This window comes from Oncorhynchus kisutch, linkage group LG29 (genome assembly GCF_002021735.2).
Source record: "Oncorhynchus kisutch isolate 150728-3 linkage group LG29, Okis_V2, whole genome shotgun sequence".
Lineage (NCBI taxonomy): Eukaryota > Metazoa > Chordata > Actinopteri > Salmoniformes > Salmonidae > Oncorhynchus > Oncorhynchus kisutch.
This window is the reverse complement of record NC_034202.2, coordinates 4,066,142-4,078,300: the sequence shown is the minus strand read 5'-3', so window position 1 is coordinate 4,078,300 and position 12,159 is coordinate 4,066,142. Positions and strand designations below refer to the sequence as shown.

The following is a 12,159-nucleotide window of genomic DNA, read 5'->3' as shown; positions in this document are numbered from 1 at the left end:
TGAATCAACGTATTGTTTGTTAATTGTTATTTCAGTTTAGGCTTACTTAATTAGTTAACATAAATGCCTCAACGTGACTATTTGGTTGAATTTAGAAAAGGTCATCAATGTCAATGTGGGAAACACAGTTTTGGTCTCAGTTCAATATGTTTCAACAATACAGTAGCTAAAAGTTGTTTTCAGATTCAAGCAAACCCGAGGGCAGATCTGGATAATGCTGTGACGTCTGTGCCAAGTGGGGGTGCAGATGGATAGTCGATGGTCATTCCTGTCACTGAGACAGCTGCGGTCACTGTCAGTGATGTAACCAATGACTTATAGATACACTAAATGACTGACAGGGGGCGCTGTTTTGAAGCCACCGGCGCCTCCATCTTGGTACGCCCCCACTATTGTAAAAACCATTTAGGGAACTATAGAAAGGCATTTATTAATGTCGACATTTGTTTTTGCCACATTTATTATATTACAGACACTTTAATGCATACTTTTAAATTATATTATGTGAGCTAAACCTAATATATGTATATACACACACACATATATATATATAATATATAATATGACTCGGTACCGGTGCCCCCTGTATATAGCCTCGTTATTGTTTTTCTTATTGTGTTACTTTTTAGTACTTTTTATTTTAACCTACTTGGTAAATATTTTCTTCTTGAACTGCACTGTTGGTTAAGGGCTTGTAAGTAAAGCATTTCACGGTAAAGTCTACACCTGTTGGTTAAGGGCTTGTAAGTAAGCATTTCACGGTAAAGTCTACACCTGTTGGTTAAGGGCTTGTAAGTAAGCATTTCACGGTAAAGTCTACACCTGTTGGTTAAGGGCTTGTAAGTCAGCATTTCACGGTAAAGTCTACACCTGTTGGTTAAGGGCTTGTAAGTAAGCATTTCACGGTAAAGTCTACAGCTGTTGGTTAAGGGCTTGTAAGTAAGCATTTCACGGTAAAGTCTACAGCTGTTGGTTAAGGGCTTGTAAGTAAGCATTTCACGGTAAAGTCTACACCTGTTGGTTAAGGGCTTGTAAGTAAGCATTTCACTGTAAAGTCTACACCTGTTGGTTAAGGGCTTGTAAGTCAGCATTTCACGGTAAAGTCTACACCTGTTGGTTAAGGGCTTGTAAGTAAGCATTTCACGGTAAAGTCTACACCTGTTGGTTAAGGGCTTGTAAGTAAGCATTTCACGGTAAAGTCTACACCTGTTGGTTAAGGGCTTGTAAGTAAGCATTTCACGGTAAAGTCTACACCTGTTGGTTAAGGGCTTGTAAGTAAGCATTTCACGGTAAAGTCTACACCTGTTGGTTAAGGGCTTGTAAGTAAGCATTTCACGGTAAAGTCTACACCTGTTGGTTAAGGGCTTGTAAGTAAGCATTTCACGGTAAAGTCTACACCTGTTGGTTAAGGGCTTGTAAGTCAGCATTTCACGGTAAAGTCTACACCTGTTGGTTAAGGGCTTGTAAGTAAGCATTTCACGGTAAAGTCTACACCTGTTGGTTAAGGGCTTGTAAGTAAGCATTTCACGGTAAAGTCTACACCTGTTGGTTAAGGGCTTGTAAGTAAGCATTTCACGGTAAAGTCTACACCTGTTGGTTAAGGGCTTGTAAGTAAGCATTTCACGGTAAAGTCTACACTTGTTGGTTAAGGGCTTGTAAGTAAGCATTTCACGGTAAAGTCTACACCTGTTGGTTAAGGGCTTGTAAGTAAGCATTTCACGGTAAAGTCTACACCTGTTGGTTAAGGGCTTGTAAGTAAGCATTTCACGGTAAAGTCTACACCTGTTGGTTAAGGGCTTGTAAGTCAGCATTTCACTGTAAAGTCTACACCTGTTGGTTAAGGGCTTGTAAGTAAGCATTTCACGGTAAAGTCTACACCTGTTGGTTAAGGGCTTGTAAGTAAGCATTTCACGGTAAAGTCTACACCTGTTGGTTAAGGGCTTGTAAGTAAGCATTTCACGGTAAAGTCTACACCTGTTGGTTAAGGGCTTGTAAGTCAGCATTTCACTGTAAAGTCTACACCTGTTGGTTAAGGGCTTGTAAGTAAGCATTTCACGGTAAAGTCTACACCTGTTGGTTAAGGGCTTGTAAGTCAGCATTTCACTGTAAAGTCTACACCTGTTGGTTAAGGGCTTGTAAGTAAGCATTTCACGGTAAAGTCTACACCTGTTGGTTAAGGGCTTGTAAGTAAGCATTTCACGGTAAAGTCTACACCTGTTGGTTAAGGGCTTGTAAGTAAGCATTTCACGGTAAAGTCTACACCTGTTGGTTAAGGGCTTGTAAGTAAGCATTTCACGGTAAAGTCTACACCTGTTGGTTAAGGGCTTGTAAGTCAGCATTTCACTGTAAAGTCTACACCTGTTGGTTAAGGGCTTGTAAGTAAGCATTTCACGGTAAAGTCTACACCTGTTGGTTAAGGGCTTGTAAGTAAGCATTTCACGGTAAAGTCTACACCTGTTGGTTAAGGGCTTGTAAGTCAGCATTTCACGGTAAAGTCTACACCTGTTGGTTAAGGGCTTGTAAGTAAGCATTTCACGGTAAAGTCTACACCTGTTGGTTAAGGGCTTGTAAGTAAGCATTTCACTGTAAAGTCTACACCTGTTGGTTAAGGGCTTGTAAGTAAGCATTTCACGGTAAAGTCTACACCTGTTGGTTAAGGGCTTGTAAGTAAGCATTTCACTGTAAGGTCTACACCTGTTGGTTAAGGGCTTGTAAGTAAGCATTTCACTGTAAAGTCTACACCTGTTGGTTAAGGGCTTGTAAGTAAGCATTTCACGGTAAAGTCTACACCTGTTGGTTAAGGGCTTGTAAGTAAGCATTTCACTGTAAAGTCTACACCTGTTGGTTAAGGGCTTGTAAGTAAGCATTTCACGGTAAAGTCTACACCTGTTGGTTAAGGGCTTGTAAGTCAGCATTTCACTGTAAAGTCTACACCTGTTGGTTAAGGGCTTGTAAGTAAGCATTTCACGGTAAAGTCTACACCTGTTGGTTAAGGGCTTGTAAGTAAGCATTTCACGGTAAAGTCTACACCTGTTGGTTAAGGGCTTGTAAGTCAGCATTTCACGGTAAAGTCTACACCTGTTGGTTAAGGGCTTGTAAGTAAGCATTTCACGGTAAAGTCTACACCTGTTGGTTAAGGGCTTGTAAGTAAGCATTTCACTGTAAAGTCTACACCTGTTGGTTAAGGGCTTGTAAGTAAGCATTTCACTGTAAGGTCTACACCTGTTGGTTAAGGGCTTGTAAGTAAGCATTTCACTGTAAAGTCTACACCTGTTGGTTAAGGGCTTGTAAGTAAGCATTTCACTGTAAGGTCTACACCTGTTGGTTAAGGGCTTGTAAGTAAGCATTTCACGGTAAAGTCTACACCTGTTGGTTAAGGGCTTGTAAGTAAGCATTTCACGGTAAAGTCTACACCTGTTGGTTAAGGGCTTGTAAGTAAGCATTTCACGGTAAAGTCTACACCTGTTGGTTAAGGGCTTGTAAGTAAGCATTTCACGGTAAAGTCTACACCTGTTGGTTAAGGGCCTGTAAGTAAGCATTTCACGGTAAAGTCTACACCTGTTGGTTAAGGGCTTGTAAGTAAGCATTTCACTGTAAAGTCTACACCTGTTGGTTAAGGGCTTGTAAGTAAGCATTTCACGGTAAAGTCTACACCTGTTGGTTAAGGGCTTGTAAGTAAGCATTTCACTGTAAAGTCTACACCTGTTGGTTAAGGGCTTGTAAGTAAGCATTTCACGGTAAAGTCTACACCTGTTGGTTAAGGGCTTGTAAGTAAGCATTTCACTGTAAAGTCTACACCTGTTGGTTAAGGGCTTGTAAGTAAGCATTTCACTGTAAAGTCTACACCTGTTGGTTAAGGGCTTGTAAGTAAGCATTTCACGGTAAAGTCTACACCTGTTGGTTAAGGGCTTGTAAGTAAGCATTTCACGGTAAAGTCTACACCTGTTGGTTAAGGGCTTGTAAGTAAGCATTTCACTGTAAAGTCTACACCTGTTGGTTAAGGGCTTGTAAGTAAGCATTTCACTGTAAAGTCTACAGCTGTTGGTTAAGGGCTTGTAAGTCAGCATTTCACAGTAAGGTCTACACCTGTTGGTTAAGGGCTTGTAAGTAAGCATTTCACTGTAAAGTCTACAGCTGTTGGTTAAGGGCTTGTAAGTCAGCATTTCACAGTAAGGTCTACACCTGTTGGTTAAGGGCTGGTAAGTAAGCATTTCACTGTAAGGTCTACACCTGTTGGTTAAGGGCTGGTAAGTAAGCATTTCACTGTAAAGTCTACACCTGTTGGTTAAGGGCTTGTAAGTAAGCATTTCACGGTAAAGTCTACACCTGTTGGTTAAGGGCTTGTAAGTAAGCATTTCACGGTAAAGTCTACACCTGTTGGTTAAGGGCTTGTAAGTAAGCATTTCACTGTAAAGTCTACACCTGTTGGTTAAGGGCTTGTAAGTAAGCATTTCACTGTAAAGTCTACAGCTGTTGGTTAAGGGCTTGTAAGTCAGCATTTCACAGTAAGGTCTACACCTGTTGGTTAAGGGCTGGTAAGTAAGCATTTCACTGTAAGGTCTACACCTGTTGGTTAAGGGCTGGTAAGTAAGCATTTCACTGTAAAGTCTACACCTGTTGGTTAAGGGCTTGTAAGTAAGCATTTCACTGTAAAGTCTACACCTGTTGGTTAAGGGCTTGTAAGTAAGCATTTCACAGTAAGGTCTACAGCTGTTGGTTAAGGGCTTGTAAGTAAGCATTTCACGGTAAAGTCTACACCTGTTGGTTAAGGGCTTGTAAGTAAGCATTTCACTGTAAGGTCTACAGCTGTTGGTTAAGGGCTTGTAAGTAAGCATTTCACTGTAAGGTCTACAGCTGTTGGTTAAGGGCTTGTAAGTAAGCATTTCACTGTAAGGTCTACAGCTGTTGGTTAAGGGCTTGTAAGTAAGCATTTCACGGTAAAGTCTACACCTGTTGGTTAAGGGCTTGTAAGTAAGCATTTCACTGTAAGGTCTACAGCTGTTGGTTAAGGGCTTGTAAGTCAGCATTTCACTGTAAGGTCTACACCTGTTGGTTAAGGGCTTGTAAGTAAGCATTTCACTGTAAGGTCTACACCTGTTGGTTAAGGGCTTGTAAGTAAGCATTTCACTGTAAGGTCTACACCTGTTGGTTAAGGGCTTGTAAGTAAGCATTTCACTGTAAAGTCTACACCTGTTGGTTAAGGGCTTGTAAGTAAGCATTTCACGGTAAAGTCTACACCTGTTGGTTAAGGGCTTGTAAGTAAGCATTTCACTGTAAGGTCTACACCTGTTGGTTAAGGGCTTGTAAGTAAGCATTTCACTGTAAGGTCTACACCTGTTGGTTAAGGGCTTGTAAGTAAGCATTTCACTGTAAAGTCTACACCTGTTGGTTAAGGGCTTGTAAGTCAGCATTTCACTATATTATATGTATAATATAAATCAATGTCTAAAGTGTAATTATTATTTTTTGCTCTTACTGTCCCCACTACAACAAACACATTCTTAATTAATGTAATTTGGTACTTGAAGTTTTTTATTTAAATACTGTAGAATTCCACTCATTCCTATGGAAGACTGCTCCTTTTGGGGAGTGGCAATGTGTCCGACCGCGCAATAAGGGATTATGCTGTATTCAAAACTCGGGCCGCTTTCCAGAACTCCGACTTTCCGACCTTAAGATCTCTGAGGTCATGATTTGACCTCGTGTTTTTCTGAGTTCGCAGTTGTTTGAACGTGGCATTATATCTCAAAGCCTCGAGGTCACTGGATGTTACTTTTGGTGCTTTCAAGAAAACTGGGAACTCGGAAAAACACTAGATCAAATCATGACGTCAGTGATCTTCAGTTTCTAATGTCGAGTTCTAGAAAGATGCCGGAGTTTCCGACTTGGAATTCTGTGTTGGGTGACTGTTCAAAGCCATTTTTCCAGTCTGAGATATTTTTTCCCTGAGTTGCAAATTGTCTTGAATGCACTGAATTTGGATATTTCTGAGCTCGGAATTCCCAGGTGTTTTGTACATGGCATTTGAGCTGAGGGATCCAACAGAGGGTGGACAACAACAAAACTTGTTTCAGTCTTCGCTCCATATGTATTTTAAACAGTCTTTAATATATTCTAAAATAGGCTGTATCATGTCGAAATGTAGGCTAATAGACTAGTGTAGTGATTGAAATAATCAAATCTCTTATTAAATGCTTTAGGTCATTCAATTTGTGTGCATACGTTTTAAATATGTCACCGTTTAATATTGAGGGAGGCCTAGATGTGATTTAATTATCTTTAGATCTGTGATTTTTTTTAAATCCTCTTTGCGGTGACCTAGAGTTACGTAATAATAGCGCTTCACCTCGTCATACTGCAGAAATCCAATCCATGACTGTGGTTTTTTATCTCACATCGCCATCTAGTGAACAAAAACGGAATATCCCTGATTGTGCAGCGTTCCTGGAATTGTTGGGTGGATTCGAGAATGAGCTTCATTGTAGAGACTCGAATGCCATTTCAAATTACGATTTATTCTTTAAAAAATAACATGATACAAGAACATTTAAAAGTCGAGATAATACACATTTAGTATATGTACAAAATTCAGATGTCGGACCATCTGAAATTTCTGATTTTCAGGACTCAACTCGCATTTTGCGAATAAATACTTGACTATTATGACATGTAGCTATATTAAAACTCTTCAATTTGTTTTTATCCATTGACAATAAGTGCATCTTAACATTGGATAAGAATAATCTTTATTTATGCGTAAACAACCTATAAAGATATCTAGCCGGTCCATCAGCTGCCATTAATTAAAATGTTAAACAGTTAATGAGAGATATCATCAGTGAAAACACAAAACGATAACGAGGATATTCATCTCCCACTTTATAATCATTCCTTTATTATATCCCTATTTGCACAATTTGTATATTTACATTGGTCTAATGAAGCCTAAAATACACAGAAGTCACTACAGACGCGGGAAAGTACTTTTCTGTGAAAATACATTATATTACATTCACACAATATAGGCTCCAATAAGACACAGCCATATAGTCCTACCTCAAATAAATTCTGACTCTTGTATGAAATGCTTATACGAATTATTATTAAAGTTATAACTGTGGGTTACTAGTCATATCAATGCCCATAACTGAGAACACTGGTGTTTAAACAGCACTGTATACTGTACATTGCTATCTTCACTATCCAGATCTCATATTTGTGTGTGTGTGTTTACTCCAGCCATCCATCCGCTCTGTTACTCCTAGGACTCTTGACATGTCCGTCTGGCAGTAGAACATCCACAGTATAGCTGATGTTTTTCAACAGCAGTAAGCTGTAGGTGTTGTCAAAATGCAGCACGTCTACACGTCTACACACAGGACACAATACAGAATTAGTCCTGTGTATCTGTTCAGCGGTATCTTGTATGTATGAGAGTATGTGTTATTTGTATGTGCTGGTGTGTATGTGTGTTTGTATGTACGTGTGTATCTGTGAATCATGTGTGTGTGTATCTTTGTGTGTATGTATCTTAACGTGTATCTGTGTGTATCTATGTATGTGTGTGTATGTGTGTGTGCGTGTACTCAACAGGTTCCAGGCTCGGGGCAGGTGAGGGAGCGGTCTTCTGGGACCATGGGTGCGTTGTAACGTTCACTAGGCAACACCTGCAGCATATCCCCCACCTTCTGATGCCCGCCCCCCTCCTGGGTCCGCATGAACACCCCAAAGCAAATGACTGCCCCATCACTGGCAAACCTAGAGAGGAGAGGGAGGAGGAAAGGGAGGGAGAGGGGAGAAATTGGGAAGAAGCTGGGGAGATAAAGGGAGGGAGGAAGATGGAGAAGAACAGAGGGGGGTGTTTGTACATCATACATCATCACTTGGACATCATTGCATGTACGACAGCAGAAAATGTACCACAGATTTCTTTTAACATGCTGCCGGATGCTCCTCCGTTTCATCAACAAAACAAAAGCAATAACAAAGGCGTGGTGGTGAACAGTGGTGTTGTTTCACCTTATTTCAGCTTTAAGGTCAAAGATTACAGCCAGGGTTGGGAAGTACAGTTGAAGTCAGAAGCAATAACAAAGGCGCTGTGGTGAACAGTGGTGTTGTTTCACCTTATTTCAGCTTTAAGGTCAAAGATTACAGCCAGGGTTGGGAAGTACAGTTGAAGTCAGAAGCAATAACAAAGGCGCTGTGGTGAACAGTGGTGTTGTTTCACCTTATTTCAGCTTTAAGGTCAAAGATTAGGGTTGGGAAGTACAGTTGAAGTCAGAAGTTTACATACACCTTATCCAAATGCATTAAAACTCAGCTTTTCACAATTACTGACATTTAATCCTAACAAAATTTCCCTGTCTTAGGTCAGTTAGGATCACCACTTTAAGAATGTCAAATGTCAGAATAATAGTCTCTGCCTGGCCAGTTCCCCTCTCTCCACTGGGATTCTCTGCCTCTAACCCTATTACAGGGGCTGAGTCACTGGCTTACTGGTACTCTTCCATGCCGTCCCTATGAGGGGTACATCAATGTAGTGGGTTGAGTCACTGAAGTGACCTTCCTGTCCAGGTTGGCGCCTCCCCTTTGGGTTGATCCGTGGCGGAGATCTTCGTGGGCTATTCTCGCCATTTTCTCAGGATGGTAAGTTGGTGGTTGAAGATATCCCTCTAGTGGTGTGGGGGCTGTGCTTTGGCAAAGTGGGTGGGGTTATATCCAGCCTGTTTGACCCTGTCCGGGGGTATCGTCGGACAGGACCAGTGTCTCCTGACCCCTCCTCCAGTATTTCTCTCTCTCTCTCATAATCTCCACCTGGCACAGCCAGAAGAGGACTAGCCAACCCTCATAGCCTGGTTCCTCTCTAGGTTTCTTCCTAGGTTCTGGCCTTTCTAGGGAGTTTTTCCTAGCCACCGTGCTTCTACACCTGCATTGCTTGCTGTTTGGGGTTTTAGGCTGGGTTTCTGTACAGCCCTTTGTGACATCAGCTGATGTAAGAAGGGCTTTATAAATACTGATTGATGGATTGATAGTAGAGGGAATGATTTATTTCAGTTTTTATTTATTTCATTCATTACATTACCAATGGGTCAGAAGTTTACATACACTCCTTAACTATTTGGTAGCATTGCCTTTGAATTGCTTAACTTGGGTCAAACGTTTCGGGTAGCCTTCCACAAGCTTCCCACAATAAGGGGTGCATTTTGGCCCATTCCTCCTGACAGAGCTCGTAACTGAGTCAGGTTTGTAGGCCTCCTTGCTTGCACACAGGTTTTCAGTTCTGCCCACATATTTTCAGTGGGATTGAGGTCAGAGCTTTGTGATGGCCACTCCAACACCTTGACTTTGTTGTCCTTAAGCCATTTTGCCTCAACTTTGGAAGTATTCTTGTGGTCATTGTCCGTTTGGAAGACCCATTTGCGACTAAGCTTTAACTTCCTGACTGATGTCTTGAGATGTTGCTTTAATATAACCACATAATTTTCCTCCTCATGATGCCATCTATTTTGTGAAGTGCACCAGTCCCTCCTGCAGCAAAGCACCCCCCTCAACATGATGCTACCACCCCTGTGCTTCACGGTTGGGATGGTGTTCTTTGGCTTGCAAGCCTCCCCCTTTTTCCTCCAAACATAATGATGGTCATAATGGCCAAACAGTTCTATTTTTGTTTCATCAGACCAGAAGACATTTCTCCAAAAAGTACGATCTTTGTCCCCATGTGCAGTTGCAAACCGTAGTCTGGCTTTTTTATGGTGGTTTTGAGCAGTGGCTTCTTCCTTGCTGAGCGGCCTTTCAGGTTATGTCGATATAGGACTCGTTTTACTGTGGATATAGATACTTTTGTACCTGTTTCCTCCAGCATCTTCACAAGGTCCTTTGCTGTTGTTCTGGGATTGATTTGCACTTTTCGCACCAGAGTACATTAATCTCTAGGAGACAGAAAGCATCTCCTTCCTTCCTTCCAGCGGTATGATGGCTGCGTGGTCCCATGATGTTTATACTTGCATACTATTGTTTGTACAGATGAACGTGGTACCTTCAGGCGTTTGAAAATTGCTCCCAAGGATGAACAATTTATGGGGGCTGATTTATTTGGATTTTCCCATGATGTCAAGCAAAGAGGACCGAGTTTGAAGGTAGGCCTTGAAGTACATCCACAGGTAGACCTCCAATTGACTGAAATGATGTCAATTAGCCTATCAGAAGCTTTTAAAGCCATGATATCATTTTCTGGACTTTTCCAAGCTGTTTAAAGGCAGTCAACTTAGTGTATGTAAACTTCTGACCCACTGGAATTGTGATACCGTGAATTATAAGCGAAATAATCTGTCTGTAAACAATTGTTGGAAAAATTACTTGTGTCATGCACGAAGTAGATATCCTAACCGACTTGCCTAAACTATAGTTTGTTAACAAGAAGTGGAGTGGTTGAAAAACAAGTTTTAATGATTCCAACCTAAGTGTATGTAAACTTCCGACTTCAACTGTATGTACAAATCAAGGTCCCGTTTTAAAACGTTATCCTCTTCTCCTTCATTTTGGCAAACCTGCCAACCACTTTGTCAACGTCTATGTCCCGCTCAATACAAAGCAAAGTGAGTTTGGATAGTCATGCGTCATTCATGAATGCACGCAAGTAGCTCTTGATGAGCTTCAGGAGGCTGGAATTTCGCTCGGCACTGCTGATGTAAATGGTTTTGTAGATTCTATGTAGAATGGTCAGATTTGGCTCGGTGCCTATCGTTGGCAATTAGTAGAAATAGAAGTAGAAATATGCGAGCTCAATCATATTATTTTCTGCACCAGGGCGCTTTCGGTTGAGCACAGGGAATACTCTGCCATTTCTCTAAAGTCGGTAAATCGATTCTCAAACTGTCCCATAAAAACATGAAGTATGTAATCGTATACATCAACTTTAACCTAGGCACCAAGGTAATACTAGGCCTAACTACTAACACATTTCCAATACACATCCAAACCACACAGTATTGACAATCCCGGACACTGCAAGAGCTTTGGAGTGATCGTTGAATAATTGATAGGCTCAATTAGCGCATTACTCACAGTTAAAAGGACACAGACTGGTGTGTAGATGCACAGTGAAAAGTATTAGTACACCAGAAGAGGAATATCACCTCCCCAGATCTGTGCCTTGACACAATCCTGTCTCAAGAGCTCCATAGACAATTCCTTCGACTAAACTGTGGGACCTTGTATAGACAGGTGTGTGCCTTTCCAAATCATGTCCAATCAATTGAATGTACCACAGGGGGGCTCCAATCAAGTTGTCGAAACAGCTAAAGGATGATCAATGGAAACAGCACACACCTGAGCTCAAATTCGAGTCTTATAGCAAAGGGTCTGAATGCTTATGTAAATAAGGTACTTCTGTTTTTATTTTTTGTTGATGTTTGTAATTGTTGATCTTGGGGTCTCCAGAGTGGCACAACGGTCTAGGGCACTGCATCGCGGTGCTTGAGGCGTCACTACAGACCCGGGTTCGATCCCAGGCTGTGTCACAACCAGCCGTGACCAGGAGTCTCATAGGCCGGTGCACAATAGGCCCAGCGTCGTCCTAGTTTGTGGAGGACTTGGCCAGGGGGCTTCACTTGGCTTATCGTGCTCTAGTGGCTGGCCAGGTAACTGCAGCGGCTGGCTTCCTTCTGCTTTCCTGAATTGGCTCGTCCTCTGCTCCCTCGTCATGAAACCTTTCCCTCTTGCGCGCCCTCTCCTCTGCAAACTCAGTTGTTGCATTGTTTTGTTGGGCCATCGATTTTGCACTGTTGTCCATCTGACGAAGACCCTTTCTAACTACCTTCAAAATAATTTGAAAGATGCCGTGGATCTGACGGATGATCTCAATTAAAATCAGTCAGATCCACGGCATCTTTCACATTATTTTGAAGGTAGTTAGAAAGGGTGTTCGTCTTCTTTAAACTTCTTTAAATCATTTAAAACTCAAATGTGCTCATTTTTCAGAGCAGGCCATTGGTTTCAGATGCCGCTTTTGGTGTTGTATGGTGATGGTGCTTTATTCCGTGCAGGGCTTGCACGGACAGGCTCTGTATTACCGCTTCTGTGGCCTGTTTCCTGGAGGACCACCTTGTGGCTGATAGGCTTTTCAGCCTGAGAACGGTTCTCTCCAGCTGCATGGTTTCC

General features: G+C 41.7%; 1 long non-coding RNA gene across 1 annotated transcript; it reads right to left on the bottom strand.

The window, feature by feature from the left end:
- Positions 1-6,866: 6,866 nt before the first annotated feature.
- Positions 6,867-11,229, bottom strand: LOC116358319 (uncharacterized). Its single transcript, XR_004206210.1, has 3 exons — positions 11,065-11,229; positions 7,592-7,812; positions 6,867-7,369 (listed from the first exon to the last, which is right to left on the bottom strand). It is a non-coding gene; the product is annotated as an uncharacterized LOC116358319 (long non-coding RNA).
- Positions 11,230-12,159: the final 930 nt, after the last annotated feature.